The sequence below is a fragment of the Rhinolophus ferrumequinum genome, chromosome 9 (genome assembly GCF_004115265.2).
Source record: "Rhinolophus ferrumequinum isolate MPI-CBG mRhiFer1 chromosome 9, mRhiFer1_v1.p, whole genome shotgun sequence".
NCBI classification, from domain to species: Eukaryota; Metazoa; Chordata; class Mammalia; order Chiroptera; family Rhinolophidae; genus Rhinolophus; species Rhinolophus ferrumequinum.
This window is the reverse complement of record NC_046292.1, coordinates 57,646,251-57,664,433: the sequence shown is the minus strand read 5'-3', so window position 1 is coordinate 57,664,433 and position 18,183 is coordinate 57,646,251. Positions and strand designations below refer to the sequence as shown.

Genomic DNA, 18,183 nt, shown 5'->3' with positions numbered 1-18,183 from the left:
GTGAGATGCTCTAATGTGTTTTTGCAGTATCATGTGTATAAATTGTAAGCAATTTACATTGTTATTATACAATGTAAATACAGTTGATTTTTCTTATTTGCAGGTTCCATATTTACAAACTCACCCACTTGCTAAAATGTATTTGTAACCCCAAAATCAGTACTCCTGGAGCTTTCATGGTCATTCACAGACGTGTGCAGAGTGGTGAAAATTTGAGTTGCCCAAGGCACATGTTCCCAACTGAGGTCAGACAAGGTTATGCTCTGCCTTCTTTCACCAGTCATACTGTAAACAGTGTTCTTTTCTGGTCTATTTAGTGCCACATCTTTCACATTTTGTGTTTTTTGGGGGCGGTGAAAGTTTGCTGTTTAATATGACCCCCAAGTGTAGTGCTGAAGTGCTGTGTAGGGTTCCTCAGTGCAATAAGGTTGTGATACATCTTATGGCGAAAATACGTGTGTTAGATTAAGTTTCATTCAAGTATGTTACAGTGCTGTTGACAGTGAGTTCAGTGTTAATAAATTAACAATATATATTAAGTAAGGTGTCTTTAAATAGAAACACATGTAAAACAAGGTTGTGTATCGATTGGCTGATGAAAATGTGACCAGAACTTGCAGGAACTTAACGCTGCATTTCCCTTAGGAGAAATGGTTCAGTATTGGCTAACATTGTTTGTGGCAACTTTATAGAACATAACAACTGCAAATAACAAGAATCAACTGTAAGATTTGTCATGGCAGTTACAGGTTTTTGAAATATTGAAGCTAGCTTGGGAACTCCTTAACCTCCACTACTATAGATTCTTGGTGGTACAGCGACCATTTAGAGGTGGATTAGTATGCTGGTGAAAATTGTTTGTCCTCTATAGGAGAGAACGACAGTAAAAATACAAGAACTTAAAAGAATTGCTATAGATCTGGTAAGATTCAAGGTCTTTGTGTTTTGATATTCATCCGTTGACACTGATATCAAAAAATATTTCTGATGTTGAGGACGTTGTCCTGAGACAGGAATGGAATAGTAAAATGTCCTAACTCATGATGAATCTTTACCTTGATTTGTGTCCTCTTGATTATTTTATTTTTCTTAAGACTTTTCCTAGTCTTAATTGTTCTTGATTGATGTGTTGATAAAAACCATTGAGAATTTTTAGGACAGGTGGAGCATGGCTTTTAGAAAGGGTTAAGTAATCATTTATTACCTGTGATTGGCTTTTAAAGAAACTGACATTAAATAACATCCTTAAAGATAAAAACCACTGAATAAAATTAATGGAAATTTAGCCTTCTCTCTAAATTTTACTAATTGACAAATTTATTACTCTAAATACAGCATTGCAGAATTTGAATTTTAGATCATTATAAATGCAAGACTCGTTTTTAATATTTTAAAGTAGGCGCTTAAGAATCATAATTCTTTGAAGCATTTAAAAAATGCTATGTACAGTTAGGCAGCTATGAAAAATAGCTTTAGTGAGGAAAACTGCAAGTTGATAAAAAAATTATAAAAATTGAAGGTAATAGAGGGATCTTTACATAAGACATTTCACAGACCTTGCTGAATTACTAATACTTAAGTTGCAAATGTCCATTAAAGATGAATGTTTGCGCAGAGCTGCTATCATGTCTTAATGATGGTAAGTGCATAGTACAAAACATGTACTTAATTAATGTATCTTGAAATGAATCGGTCTTGCTAGTCCAAGAATCGTCTCTTAGCCAGTTTGTTCCAGGAAAAACCAAGCTAGTTTGGACCTCAGAATAATACATAGGTGTTTTCTTATCTCATTTCTTGTAAGTCATCAGTCAACTAAGGGAATTTTTTTGACTTATAAAATTGAAAAGTTCAGGTTTTTTATCTGGCTTCTGGCAGAATTAAAGTGTTTAAATAATGTTCTTTTAGAGCTCTGTTTTCTTCTGTTGCTTGGCCACAGAGAGTTTCAGCTTTTTTTTTTTTTTTTGCTGCTCTCGAGAGAATCCTGTCTGTTAGGCTGTCTCATGAACCATATAACACGATCTCATCAAGGGACTGTGATTGGTGCTGCTTGCATCATTGCCGTGTGTGTGTGTGTGTGTGTGTGTGTGTGTGTGTGTGTGTGTACACATATGTACATGTACATGCTTAAATTAACTGTATTACCACACATTAGTTTTACCTGTTCTCAAATTTTATATAAATGGAAACATACAGTATGTTTTCCTTTCTGTTTGTCTTAGGCTAAACAGTATACTTGTGAGCTTTATGTTGTTGCATGAAATTTTAGCTTCTTTTCATTGCTGTATACTATTTCATTGTGTGAATGATCAACAAGTTATATATATACCTTGTTGATGAGCATTTAGGTAGTTACAAATAATGTTGGTATGAACATTCTTGTACATGTCTTTAGATGAATATATGCATGCATTTATTTGTTTTTCATATGTACGCATGTTATTGGGTATATAGCTAGGATTGAAATGGTTGAGTCAGATAGTGTTTATTTATTGAACTGTAGATATTGCCAAATAGTTTTCTGAAGTGGTTGTATCAGTTTACACTCCGGCCAGTAGCATATCAGAGTTCTGGTTCCTCCACATTCTTGTCAATATTTGGTTTCGTCTTTTTAAGAAATCTTATTCATTGTGGTTTTGATTTTCATTTCTTTGATGGCTGTTGAATTAGAGCATCATTTCATGTTTACTGGCTAATTGGATTCCTGATTTGTATATGAAATGCCTGGTCAAGTCTTTGCCCATTTAAAAAATATTGGGTTGTCTGTCTTGTTTTTATTGGTTTATAGGAATTTTTAAAATATGTTTTTGACATGAGTCCTTTTGTTGATCAAGATATGCATTGCTAGTATTTTCTCCCACTCTGGGTTGCATTTTTATTCTTTTACTGATGTCTTTTGCTGAACAGAAATCCTAAATTGTAACATAATCCAACTGATCCATTTTGTCATATGCGTTTTGTGAACTATTTAAGAAAATCTTTGCCTACTCCTTGATCATAAGATGCTCTCCTGTTTTTTTCTAAAAAGCTTTCTTTTTTACCCTTCACATTTATATCCTGTCTCTCTTGATTTGATTTTTGTATATGGCATGAGGTAGTAGTCAAAACACATTTTATTCCATGTGGGTATCCATTTAACCCAGTACGATATATTGAAAAATCCTTCCTTTCTCCACTGTACTGTGGTTTCACCGTTGTGATAAAAAGGTGGCCATATTATCTCATACCCATTTTGGTTTAAGAAAAAGTTCTTATTCCTTTTAAACATTTAAAAATATTGTCATGACTGAAAAACCCAGTCAAAGTAAAGGTAATTCTAGCAGAAACAATTGTAATTTTGATTTTAAAAATCCTTTGTTTGATCACGTTGTGTTTGTATTAACTATTTAGTTGGCTTGCTTCTCTTAACTTTTCTGTTTTAGAAGATAAACAGGAAATAAAACGATGTGCACTTTTGGTACCAAGCCTTATGCACTATCTTGTGTTCAGCCTCACACCTCTCCATAAACAGATGGATATCTTTTCCCTCTTTATGAACCAAGAGAGGGAATGTCTTTTCGAGAGAGACTGAATGACTTACAAAGAAGTATAAAACTCTCTTCTGTAGTTCTCTGTTAAATGATGCAATTGATTAAGCAAGAAACATACTATAGAAAACAGTAATATAACTGTCAAAATACCTTCTGCTTTTGATTAGCACTGGGCTGTTTGTTATTCTTACAGGTTTCGTGTCAGTAGTATAAAGTTGTTGATATTCTCAAGTAAATCTGTATATTTTTTTCCCTTTATTTTTTACCACATTTTTTATTACTTTCAGGAGTACAAAGCAAGATATTGATTAGACATTTACACCCCTCACAAAGTGATAACCCCAACGAGTCCACTACTCCTCTGACACCATGCGTAATTATTACCATACCATTGACTATATACTCCCTATGCTGTACTTTACATCCCATGAATATATAGTATATATGTATATTTGGGTGTAGTTGACATCCAATATTATTTTAATTAGTTTTAGATGTACAGAAGTAAATCTGTTATTTAATTTCTGGAAAACTTCAGTGCTGGACAGCCGTTGGGAAGAAGCATTAATTAACATAGATCATGTATCAATCTATTTTTCAGACATAACCTATCTTATTTTCTCCGGGAAGGAGTTCTTCATTCACAGTCTTTATAGAATTATTAGCATAATATAGAGAGCCAGAGTCTCATGGATTGAACCCTGGTTTAGGCAGTAAGACCTAGGTTCACTTCTGGTTCTATTAGTTATGTGATCATAGGCATTTCTCGAGTCTGTTGCCATATGTGGGAAATGAAGATGGGCCTAGTCTGTCTACTTTTAAGCTTATTGTGAAAGTATGAGAAAATTCTTTGTTATTGTAAAGCATAGTATCAGTAGAATGGTTAAGACTCTATACGAGTATGTTCTGCCACTTAATTTGCTGTGTAATGTTGGATAAAATATTTATCTTTTTTAAGGCTCAGTTTTCTCATGTGTAAAATGGGAATAAAACCTACATAGGTTTTTGAGAGTTTTAAATGAGATAATGCATATAAAATATAGTGCCTGGCATATTGGACATACCAATAAATGTTAAAATCATTATAAACATCTATTGATTATGCACTCTGTACTGAGGTACTTTATATAAATTATTTTGTTTAATTCACAGGACAATTCTGTGTGTGAGTACTTTTTCCCAATTTTACAGATGCAGAATTAGTATTAAAAGTTGATTGATCAAGGTCACGTAACTAGTATAAGTGATTTAGTTTGGATTGGAACCTAAACTTTTTTTATTTTCCATTATACTCAGATGCCTTTCAAATATGTGCTGTAGCTGCATTTACACCATGTAGACAAATCACCTTTGATTGATACATTTACTGAATTTTTCAAAGACTGAATTTTGTGTATTTCCATAGTTTTCAAATATCTTCTATTGCAGCATTCCTAGGTTTCTTTAATCTGCTCAATAGGCCAGAGCTTCTACTACAAAAAGAAACATGTTTTGTTGACATATAATTAAGAATAGTTAATGGTTGGTTTACAAACCACTAGACTTGAGTTTTGCTGAATTAACTATGTATTACAGAGTAACTTTAGATTTCACATCTGGAAGGGGAAAGAATATTCTTTGATTTTATTATCTTTTTGTAACAAGCTTACTTCAAGTTAAAGTGCAAAACTCAAATAACTGTATAGCCAAGGAAAAAGGTCAAAAGACCCAGAAGTGAAAAAGTACCTAGCCTTAAAAATCTCTGGGTGAAGTTTTTTGATACTGGGTCTGGGGAAATAGAAGTATACATTGTGTTCAAAGGAAATTTGGAGACTTTGAGGGTTTTTTTCCTCTCCTGATGCTGTCCTATTGTTGAACTTGGAAAACTAGTGGGGACCTTTAAAGTATTCTTAAAAGTACTTCCTACATGACAGGCTTTGATATTGCACTCCATTGCTGTAAAATGGGCAGCATTCAAATAAACTTTCACTTGATGCTTTATATTTATTTAAAATTCATTTTTAAAATACCGTTTTTATGAAAAGGTTTATGTATTTGGGACTCTTAAGATTTTCTCTTGACAATCTGTGAAGTTGAATTTGCAAGTCACTGGAAAAATAAGATAAGGATTCATGAATTTATCAACAACTTGGAATTATCTTCTCTGTGGAGTTAGATATAGGTGTTTATGAAAGATAATTTTGGTGCATAGGTCATAACAACAACAGTCTCCCAAACTTTAACACTTCTCTTTAACTATTTTTTGTTGTATCTGAATTCAGTCTGTATAGTTCTTTACTGTAGGCTTTTCTTTGTCTAAACTGTTTCTCGCCTAGCCTCACTTTTAAAAATGTTAATAAAATCATTGGTTTGATGCACTAGTTACCCTTTTTCATGATACTTAAAATAAACACTGCCTAAATAAAAGTTCATTCTTTTATTACCTGAAATTTTCAGGATAGGAATGAATAATAAATTTTGAGAAGTGTGGAATTAATGGAAGTATCACAGAAATCAGCATATAACTGAAATTCATAGAAAAAATGGGAAATAGTCTTTGTTGGTCAATGAGTCTGTAGCTTATAGAAAAATTGCTTCTAAATGGGTTTTTAAGACTCCATTTATCTCCTTTAATTCACTTATTTTTAATGTTTTTACTTTATTCAGTACTCCTTTGATCCACTAATATAAAATAGATTTGTTGAATAATATTTAGAAATGGCAGCCTGATAGTTCTTTGTCCTTTTAATACTTATTTTTATATACAATGTCATAATATCAGTATTAGTACACACTCAGTGGTTCCAAGTTATTGTTTTAATTAACAAAAAGTTTAAAAAATTTTTATATATAATTTCCCAGAAAAGTTTTTGGGATCAGTGAGGGGTTGCCAACTTTTAATTTTGTTAGAAAAATGACATTAGGAAATTTACAGAAACCTCCTTTTACACCAGCTAAGAGTGACATAAATTCAGAATAAAGGAAGTCTTTAAATTGAGTAAATAAAATCTAGCTTTATGGAAAATGAAGTATATTTTCTGTATTTTATTCACCTCACTGAAGATCAGTTTTGCGGACCCAGTAGCTAAACATAGAGTTTAGTTATGTTAACTCTTTTCAGGTTTTTGTCCCATCCCTCTTATGGTTCTTTGTCAATTTGTTGAATTGTCCCTTCTGTTCTACCCTGGTACATGGACATTGGTTCCTTCAGAGTTTTATCCAAAAACCTCTTCTAGTCTCCCTTACCTTGGTTGAATTAATTTGCTTTCACACCTTCAGCTGTGATTCATAAATTATGCGTCTGTGGGCTATTCATGTTCTGAGAATTAGCCTGAGATCTTCTACTTCTAAAATGGAACGGTAGTTTTTTGCTGAGGGTTTTATTCCCTTAGATTTTTCTTTAAATTAATATTACAGCATTCATTTATATACTAATACCTTTACACTGTAAATCAGAGAAAGCAAGTTAAATTACCTTCCTCACCCTTGTTCGGTGACATTACTGAAGTGCACATTATGTACCAAAAAAGGAAAGAAAAGAATATGATGAACGATTGATAATGTGTCTGGGTGGGTGATTTGGATGACAAAGGAAAAGGAAATTTAAAAAGTTACTCTTAGGGTTTGGGTTTGGACCGTAGGGTATTTTTGTGGTGTCATTCATTTAGATAAATAATTCTGACAGAGGAACCAGGTACTGCTATTGGTGCCAAAGGGAAGATGGTGAATTCCGTTTTGAACAAGTAGAATTTGAGTTTTTTGTAGATTCCAGCAAGCAGGCAGTTGGATATATGGAACTGAACCTCTGAAGGGAAATGTAGAAGCCGAGCTAGATTTAGGAGCCCTCAGCACTAGTGAAGTTACTGAGCAAGGGTAAAAGAAAGCAGTAACAGAAAAGGGACTGGGTCAGCACCTTGAGGAGTACTCCCTGAGCAGAGGAAGCGTAGTTTGAGAACCTCTCCTAAAGCCCCACATATAAGATACTAGTGCATTCTGTTGGGCTTGCCTTCAAAGTCTGTTGTAGAGGATAATTTTGTACCACTTGCACTGATACCGCACTATTATTTCTCCTAGTAATAATGGCCTCTGAAATCACCCTCCATGTTTCTACTCTTTTGCTGTCTACACTCTGTTCTACACATAACTGTCCAAATGATCATTTTATATAAATGTCAGATTATGTTACTGCCATCATTAAGATTCTCCAGTGGCATTCATTTCACTCAGAATAGAGTTCTTACTGTGTGGCCTACCAGGCCCTACATGATTGCTATTTATATGTTAGGTCAGTAGAAAATGCCTTCCTGACCACTCCATCATTTTTCATTGTCTTATCTTGCTTTATTTTTTGTAGCACTTCTCACCTGACGTAATTTATCTATTGAATTGTTTATACCAAATGTAAGCTTTGTGAAAGCAGGAGCTTTTCTTTACATTCCCAGTGCCGGAACAGTGCCAGGACCACAGTTGGTCCCAATTAATATTTATTAAATGAAAGAAAATGAATGACAATATTGGATGTTGCCACTTTTTTGCTTAAACTTCTATTTATTCTTGTCTTCCCATTGATCACATTCATTATTGTACCCTTTCTTGTTCCCTTCCCATTATACTCTTGAGTTCACATTCACACAGCAGACAGAATGATTTAAAAATATATATCAGGGGGCGGCCGGTTAGCTCAGTTGGTTAGAGCGCAGTGCTCTTAAGAACAAGGTTGCTGGTTCGATCCCCGCATGGGCCACTGTGAGCTGCGCCCTCCACATCTAGATTGAAACAACTACTTGACTTGGAGCTGATGGGTCCTGGAGAAATACACTTAAATAAATAAAAGTTAAAAAAAAAGTATATATATATATATATATATATATATATACACACACACACACACACACACACACACACACACATATATATCATATTATTCCCCTCTTTAAAATTCTTAAATAGAATAAATAATCCAAAATAAAATAAATTTTAAAAGTAAATAAAAACAAACAAAGATCACATTCCCAGCATAGCTTACGAAGCTCTTCATGGCCTGGCAGCTGTCTGCTTTAAAGCTTATTTCAGATGCTTTCTCCCTTGCCTGCCAGGTCCAGCCTCACTGGCCTCATCCCACTTCTTCTGATACACTGAGTCTTTTTCTATTTCAGTGCCTCCATAGATACTGTTCTTCGTTTCTCAAACTGTCTTTCCCTTACTAATTTATCCTCCATGTTTACCCTTATTTTGAGTGATGTCCTAATAATAATGTCTAATGAATGTTTTCTAGGCAGCAGGGAAATGAAGAATAAGAGAGGCCTTGCTATAAAATAGTTTTGGTGCGTGGAAGAGACAAGTGAATAGATGAGTGTAGTGTAGTAAACAGTCATTTCAAACTCCCAGGGGGAGAGCCTGAGGACGGTGGGCTGGCTAGCTTGCTGGGCAGTAACTTCACCCTTGCTTTTAGCTAGAGTAGCTCACTTTCTTCTGTTTCTCCAGCATAGAACTTAAGAGTTATTGCCTTAAAAAGTTTGAAAAAGACCACATATACTCAGTAGTATGATGAGATCTGTGCACAGAATTCCCTCGGAACACACAGCTTCTTGGAGGAGATGGTTGCATCTGATCTGTGACTGGAAGGGCAACATAAATGTTAGCTGAGCAAAGGAAGGAAGATACAGAGGCAGAAGTAGTAGTTTTAATTCTTGACTGTTCAAAATCATCCTTGGAAATCTTAATAAAATATATACCTCTATGCTGCGATAATTCATCAAGCTATACACTAATAATTTGTGAAGTTCTCTTTATATTATACTTTAATAAAGTTAAAAATAATACTAAAGGGCCGGCCGGTGGCTCAGGCGGTTAGAGCTCCATGCTCCTAACTCTGAAGGCTGCCAGTTCGATTCCCACATGGGCCAGTGGGATCTCAACCACAAGGTTGCCAGTTCAATCCGTCGAGTCCCGCAAGGGATGGTGGGCAGTGCCCCCTGCAACTAAGATTGAACACGGCACCTTGAGCTGAGCTGCCTCCCTGATGGCTCAGTTGGTTGGAGCGTGTCCTCTCAACCACAAGGTTGCTGGTTCGACTCCCACAAGGGATGGTGGGCTGCGCCCCCTGCAACTAGCAATGGCAACTGGACCTGGAGCTGAGCTGCGCCCTCCACAACTAAGACTGAAAGGACAACAACTTGACTTGGAAAAAAGTCCTGGAAGTACACACTGTTCCCCAATAAAGTCCTGTTCCCCTTCCTCAATAAAATCTTTAAAAAATAATAATAATAATACTAAAAATGTAAAAAAGTTATACCCCTGCCCCCCAAAAAAATTACAGCAGGACTCAATTCCAGACCTACAGAATCAGAAACTCCTGCTTTTTTTTTTTAAGTGTCATAGATGATTCTGATACTTAGCCATGATTGAAAACCTCTGTGATAGGAGATTGCAATTTAGATCAACTTGGCTGCAGGGAAGGATAGAGAGGAGAATTAGGAAGAGATGGGACGACCAGGTACAAGTTGTACATCCCCATTAAGAAGCTTAGATTTTTACCTATATTCCTGGAAGGGTGTTTTATGTTTGTTTTGTTTGGAATAGCTTTATTGAGGAACAATTCACTGTGCAATAATGTATACAATTTGATAAATTTTCCTGTATCTATACACTGTGCAACCATCACTGCAGTCGGGATAATGAACATATTCATTCATCACCCCTCCAAGTTTCCATTTAATGATGTTTTGTAATCTCTTCCTACTGTTGCTCCCTTCTCCCCCAACCTGGCAACCATTGATTTCCTTTTGGTCACTATAGATGGGGATGTGAATGGTTGTCTTTTCTATATTTGTATAGATGATCTTGTGGTTTTGTTTTTTAGTCCGTTAATACAGAGTGAATTGCATTGAATCAACCATATGTACATGGTTGCAGTTTTACATTTTGGGGATAAACATCATTTGATCATGATGTATTATCCTTTTATATAATGTTGGAATAGATTTGTTTAGAATTTTGCATCTATGCTCATGAAGAATACGGGTTTGTAGTTTTGTTTTCCTGTAATGTTTGTGTCTGATTTTGGTATCAGAGTATTGTTGGCTTCATAGAATGAGTTGAGAAGTAATCATCTTCACTATTCTGGAAGAGTTTTAGTAGATTGTTATTTCTTCCTTAAATGTATGTAATCCTTACTATATTCAGAATTTGATAGTGAAGCCTCTGGGCCTGGAGTTTTATATGTTAGTAAGTTTTTCACTATAACTTCATTTTCTGTAGAGATATTTTATGTATCCATTTCTCTTGGGGTGAGCTTTGGTAGTTTGCAGTCTTTCAAGGAATTTGTCCTTTCATCCGTTTGATTTATAATCTTTTAAATAAAATCACCCTTTTAAAGTACACAATTCAGTGATTTTTAGTATATTCACAAAGTTGTGCAACCATCAAAAGTATCTAATTGTAGGCTACTTTCATCACTCAAAAGAAACCTCATGCCTGTTAGCAGTCACTTTCTACCATCTCCCCCCCTCCTCCAGTCCCTGCAACCACTAATCTCCTGTTTGTCTCATGAATTTTGCCTGTTCTGGACATTTCGTACAAATGGAACGTATAATACGTGACCTTTTGTGACTGACTTCTTTCACTTAGCATAATGTTCTTAAGGTTTATCCCTGTTGTAGCATGTATCCACACATCACTCCTTTTTATGGCTGAATAGTATACCACAGTAAACCACATTTTGTTTATCCATTCAGCAGTTTATGGACACTTGAGTTGTTTCCACTTTTTGCCTATTATGAATAATGTTGCTATGAACATTTGTGAACAAGTTTTTATGTGAACATGTTTCCTTTTTCTTGGGTACAGGCATACTTTGGAGATATTGTGGGTTCAGTACCAGACCACTGCAATAAAGCAAGTATCTCAGTCAAGTAAATTGTAGTCTTTTTTGCTAGTGCAGGTCTTGCTTTCAATTTGTAAAAAATGCAACATCTCTGAAGTGCAATAAAGAGAAGCACAATAAAATGAGGCGGCCAATTAGCTCAGTTGGTTAGAGTGTGGTGGTGCTCTTGCAACAAGGTTGCGGGTTCTATCCCCACATGGGCCACTGTGAGCTGCGCCCTCCACTAGATTGAAACAAGTACTTGACTTGTAGCTGATGGGTCTTGGAGAAACACTTAAAAAACAAATGAGGTATGCCTGTATATATCTAGGAGTGGAATTTCTGGATCACATGGTAATTCTATGTTTAACTTATGGAGGAACTTCAAGTTTTTCCAAAGCAACTGTACTATCTTATATTCCCACCACCAATGTATGAGGGTACCAATTTCTCCATATCCTTGTCAACACTTGTTTATCTTTTTGTTGTATTTGTGTATCTTCTTTGCAGAAATAACCTGTTTAAGTCCTTTGCCTGTTTTTAAATTAGGTAGTCTTTTTAAGCTGTAAGGGTTCTTTATAAACAGATGATTGGTAAATATTTTCTTTCATTCTGTGGGTTACCTTTTCATTATCTTGATAGAGTTCTTAGAAGCACAAAGGTTTTAATTTTGATGATTCCAATTTATCTGTAATTTTCTTTGGTTCCTTGCTTTAGATTTTTTGATTGTGGTAAAATATACATAACATGAAATTGACCATTTTAGCCATTTTAAAGTGTATAGTTCAGTGGCATTGGGTACATTCACATTATTGAGCAACCATCACCACCATCCATTTCCAGAACTTTTTTCATTTTGCCAAATACCCATTAAACAATACCTTTTCATTTCCCCCTTGCCCTAGTTCCTGGTAACCACCATTCTACTTTCTGCCTCTATGAATTTGACTATTCTTGGTACCTCATATAAGTGGAAGCATATACTGTGTTTCCCCGAAAATAAGACCAAGTCTTATATTAATTTTTGCTCCATTAGGGCTTACTTTCTGGGGGTGTCTAATTTTTTCATGTACAACAATCTACATTTATTCAAGTACAGTCATGTCATCTTCTGGGACATCATCGTAACATACTAAATGCGTCCGTCTGGCTGAGATCTTAACTGGGGCTTATTTTGGGGGTAGGTTTTATTTTTGGGGAAACACGGTAGTATTTGTCCTTGTGCTTTTAGGTCATATGTAAGAAACTATTGTCTAATCCAAGATCATAAATATTTATACTTCTATTTTCTTATAAGAATGTTATTTTAGCTTGTACACATAGGTCTTTGATTCATTTTGAGTTATTATTTGTATATAATGTGAACTAGGGGTTCGACTTTCTTTTTGCATGTGGAAATTTAGTTTTAGCATCATTTGTTGGAATGATTGGTCTTTCCCATTGATCTGTTTTGATACCTTTGTTGGAATAGTTCTCTTTTAAGTGTAGAATCTATAGTAATGTCACTTCTTTCTTTTGTAATATTGGTAATTTGTATTTTTTTCCTGATCGGTCTCACTAAAGATTTATCAATTTTATTGTTTTCTCTTGAACCAATTTTTTTAGTTTATTAATTTTTCTCTTATTTTCTATTTTTCTGTTCCTGTTTCTTTTTATATGGGTTATGTTATACTTTTTCTAGTTTCTTAAGGTAGACGCAGACATCATTGACTTGAAACCTTTTTTCTTATCTAATATGTGTTTACTGCTATAAATTTCCTGGTTGGTACTTAAGTACTGCTGTTGTTGCATTCTACAGATTTTAATATGCTGTGTTTTTATTTTCATTCAGTTCTATTTTCTAATTTCTCTTATGATATCTTTGACTCATGGGTTATTTAGAAGCAGGGTATTTATTTTGAGACATTTGGGGATTTTTTAGATATATTTTTATTATTGATTTCTAATTTAATTCCATTGTGGTCATAATTTATATGATTTGCATCCTTTAAAAGTTACTGTTATTCTTTCCAAAGTAACTTATCTCCTTCCTTCCCATGGTTAGTTTAGGGTTCATAGTAGTTATACATCTTTAAATTATTACAGTGTATTATACCACTTCATATGTAGTATGAGTCTTTACAATATTGTATTTTCCCCCACCTGGCTGTTGTGCTATTGTGTTTTACTTCCACGTATGTTATAAACTTCACAATATATTGCTGTCTTTTTTGCTTTAAATAGCCAGTTATCTTTTAAAGAGATTAAAAAAACTAAGGGGAGAAGTCTTTTATATTTATCCTCATTTACCATTTCTGGTGCTTTTAATTCCTTTGGGTAGATCCAGACTTCCGTCTAGTATCTATTTCCTTCTGTCTAACGAACTTCCTTTAATATGTCATCTAGTGAATGTCTGTTGGTGATGGATTCTTTTAACATTTATAATTCTAAATTATCTTCATTTTATCGTACTTTTTGAAAGATATTTTCTCTGGCCATCATTTTACTAAAGATAAACTTCATTGTCTTGAGTCTTGTGTTGTTTCCAGTGAGTAGTCTGCTCTCAGTCTTATTTTTCTTACTGTGTACGTAATGTGTCATTTTTCTCTAGCTGCTTTTAAGGTATTCTTTTTATTACTGGTTTAAAGCAACTTGGTTATGATGTGACGCACCGTAGTTTTCTTCATGTTTCTTGTGCTTGGGTTTATTTAGTCTCTTTGATCTGTGGGTTTGTAATTTATATTAAATTTGAAAAATGTTAGGCATTACTTTTTCAGACATTTTTTTTCTGCTTTTTGGCATTTCAGTCACTCATGTCCAGAGTAGGCTGCTTGATGTTGTCCCATAGCTCGTGCTTTTGCATTTTTTTCAGTCTTGTTTCTCTGTTTTATTTTGTATAGTTTCTATTCCTATGTCTTTCTGTTCATTGGTATTTTCTTTGCGGTGTCTAATCTGTTGTTAATCCCAGTCAGGATTTTTCGTTAATAGAAAGTCAGTTTGTTTTATAAAAAAATATTCCATGTCTCTACCTAACATGCTCAATTTTTCCATTTACTTTTTCGAACATGTGAGCTACAGTTATAATATCTGATTTAATGTTCTTGTGTGATGAATCTGTCATGTGTGGTCCTTTTCTTTTTAATTTTTCTCATTATGGGTGGTATTTTCCTGCTTCTTTGCATGTCTGCTAATTTTTGATTGGATGCCAGGCATTGTCACTTTTTCCTTGTTTGGTTTTTCAAGCTTTTGTATTCTATTAATATTCTTCAGTTTTGTTCTGGGACACAGTTAAAAGTTCTTTGAAAATGGCTTTATTTTTTTGAGGCTTGCTTTTAATTTTTGTTAGGTGGCACCAAAGCAGTCTGTAGTCTGGAATTCATTTTGTCTCAATACTGAGGCAATGACCTTCTAAGTACTTGATGTCCTGTAATTTTGAGGTTTTCTTCTCTGGTTGATAGTTATACTGTGTCAGCCATGGGCACTGGTATGCTAGAGCTGTGTGAGCCAGTTAAAAATGTAAGGAAGTTTGTGAGCTTATTTAATTCTTAATTAAATTAATCAGTTATATTAAGAGCAAAGATAATAAATGCTCCAAACTCATTACCTTCTAATTATATTACTACATATTACTATTTTTGTGCTCTGGTGGTAATTTACATCTCCTATATCTCTTCCCAACTTTGTACTCAGTATATCACTTGACAGCTTGAAACTGGCCATGAGTGGGCATATTCACACCAGGAATTGTTATGGATACCAGGACCGGAAAGAACCCAAGCGGCACTCAGAGAGTTAGGAAGGTCAGCTTTATTACGCTGGTGGGCTCAGCGGGATCCTTCCCAAAGACTGAGCCCCTAGCAAGGTTTTGAGCAGGTTTTTATGGGTTGGGGACTTCCTTGGGTTGGGGAAGGGGTAGGTGTTGTCTGGTGATTGGCTCAGGGTGTGGCTTGGAGGAGTTATGCAGAAGTGGGCTGGGGCTTAGGTGGGAGACTTCTCTCTTGGCTCGGGCCACCATTTTAGGTCAGTATCTCCCATCAGAATTGGTAAACCAGGAATTACAAACCACTAACTGCCCCCAGTTGTTACACATTTTCCAGCATACCCCTGACTATGGGTATCTTTCCCTATACTCCTTATGGGTGGGTTTCCAGGCCTTTTCCAGGCCTTGGATACACAGCATGCAATACTCAGCTTAAGACTTGAGGGGGATCTCTGCACATCTTCTGAGGTCTTACTACAACTCCCTCCTCTCTGGTACAGTGTTCTGTGGAACCTAGCAGCTTTGTTCTCCCCATACTCCTCAGTTCTTAGGGAGACTGCTGTGCTTTGCCTGGGATCACCCTCCTTGCTCTGTAGCCTGGAAACTCCAAGCAGTAAGCTGGGGCAATTGAAAGCTTTGCTTTATGTTCCTCTTTCACTGATCACTGTCCTACCAGTGTCTGAAAAACACTTTCATACATTATGTCCAGATTTTTAATTGTTTCTATAGGGCGCACAGATCTCGTTCGTGTTACTCTGTCTTGGCCAGAAGCAGAAGTCCCTTGGAAGGGGATTAGTTAGGAAGAGTGACATAGTGTGCATTTTAGGTCACTCTGTACACCATGCACTTATAAGGGACAAGACTTTAAAGTAGAGGGACCAATTACAAGGCAGGTGGGTTAGTGCAGGTGATGAGGCCTAAGGTTGGTCGTGGTTGATTATACTAGAGAGGCGGGGAATGATTTGAGAAATATGTAGGGGGAAGAATCTAGTGCAGCTTTTCTAAAAGGATGGATCATGATCCATTTACATCTGAATCACTGTAGTATCTGATGAAATGAAGATTTTGTGCCCTGCCCCAAGTTTATTGAATCTGAATTTCTAAGGATAAAGTTTAGAAATTTGCATTTTAAACAGGTACCTAGGGTAATGTTTACAACTAAAGTCACAGAAGAAACTGATGCAGTTTTTTCAAAATATGATCCTCATCCTTGGGGAGCATCCAATAGAATAGGGGATGACTTGAAGTGCTTAATTAAAAATAAAGATTTATGCATGCATGTCCAGAACTGCTGACTGAATTTCTGGGCTGTTTTGTATCAGAAATTTGGTAGGGACACTAAAGTTTGAAAACCAATAAACTGAAGTACTTCACAGACATAAGACTCTTGTGATCTTCACTATAACCCTGGGAAGTAGTAGGCAGGTATTATGTCTCTGCTTTTATAGATGAAGAAATGAAGAGTAGTAACATAAAGTTGTTTGCTTATGGTCAAACAGTTATTATTGGAGGCAGGGAATCATTCTTCCATCTCCTTCCACCAAATAAGATGCTCCTTCTGCTCCTTTGCTGTTGACATTGAAATACGCTTATGATGTCTAAAGTTGGTAGAAGGTATCCAAGACCCTGGACCTGTGGCTTCAAACAATTTAGGGAGCCAGAGAAATGTGCTCTTTTTTGGTCACACTTTGTACCAAATAACAATTCAGTTCCGCTTTCTATAGCAAGGAACTGTGATAAGCTTAATTGTCTGGGAAGAGTGTTTGTCTTTGACCTTTATCGCAAATGCTTTTTACAACCAACTGACTTTGAGTATCCCTGTTTCTTTTAAAATCATTTAAAGATATAGTACAGTGCACATATTTAATATTTTCACTTATAACAACTGAAGAATTTGGTACTAAAGATGAGTCTATAGGATAACCTTTGCTTTAAGTTTTTTTCCAAGGTTTTATAAAACTAAAAAAAATTTAGTGTCTTTTATAATTTAGGCTGTGTTTAGCTTAGACTTCACAGTTTTATTTTTATAGTAAGTTGCGTGGCTTATAACTTTGCTATATTACTAGAACTGATAATATTTTCTAGTGAGATTTCCTGTAGTCTTTTGAAGTGATCTCATATGTGCCATGAATCTGAGATCCTGTAATCTATTCAACACAGTGATACCAGTGTTAGACTGCAAGCAGTAGGAAAAGTAATTCTTTCAGTCAAGATTAGTTTTTGGATTTGCTTTTGGAATTCTTGAATAGTCAATGAATTTTATTAGTATGTGAAAACAAGCAAAGCTCTGTGGCAAGGAATAAATAAGAAGGCCTTAGCAGTAGGGTTTAAATGGTCTGTTTTCCATTTTGTATGCTTTTTAAAAGATGAAATAGCTATGTTTTTTAAACTTCTGAAAGTAAGCCACTATAGTTAAAGAAGTCAATAAAAATTTATTTTGTAGGTTTTCACAATTCAGAGTAGTTTATCTCTTCCAGAAAGCATGTGGCATTTGTGCAGAATGCTTACATTTGAAATGTATAGTGAATGAAATGAAGAGTGCAGTGCAGGGAATATGAATTTTGGCTAGTTTAGCTTCCTTGCTTGTTACAAGAGCATTTATAGCAACTTTAAAATTTAGAAATACTTAAAACTGTTAATTTTTTTTAATGGCGTTACTGAGAGTCTTTTTTAACATTGAAAACAAATGAATTAGAGACTTGTTTTCAGTGTATGAGGATAGATATCAGTGTTTTTTTTACTATTTATTTTTTTCCTCCAATTAAAAGAATCAAGATATAATTGACATAGTAGTTTCTATTCTGTTGTTAATGAAAGCTTTCACTGAGAAGGTCTGGCAGGTTGACAACTCCAATAACACATTTTATCCACAAAACAGTGTGAGGCTATCTGCATTTTCTGGGTAGATTTTTACTTTTTATTTGGGATGGTACCCCATGGTGAACCATTTTGGAATGCCATTCATAGGTTTCTTTCTTTTATATATATGAATAAGTATTTTTTTGTAACTCATTTTTTTTTTCCTACTAATAAACTGGTAAAAATGACCTAAAGGTTTTTTTTTTTTTTTTAAC

At 35.0% G+C, this 18,183-nt stretch overlaps 1 protein-coding gene across 1 annotated transcript in view; it reads left to right on the top strand.

Moving 5' to 3' along the window:
• Window positions 1-18,183, top strand: part of ZZZ3 (zinc finger ZZ-type containing 3) — a 91,807-nt gene that overhangs the window by 22,283 nt on the left and 51,341 nt on the right. The window lies entirely within an intron of this gene.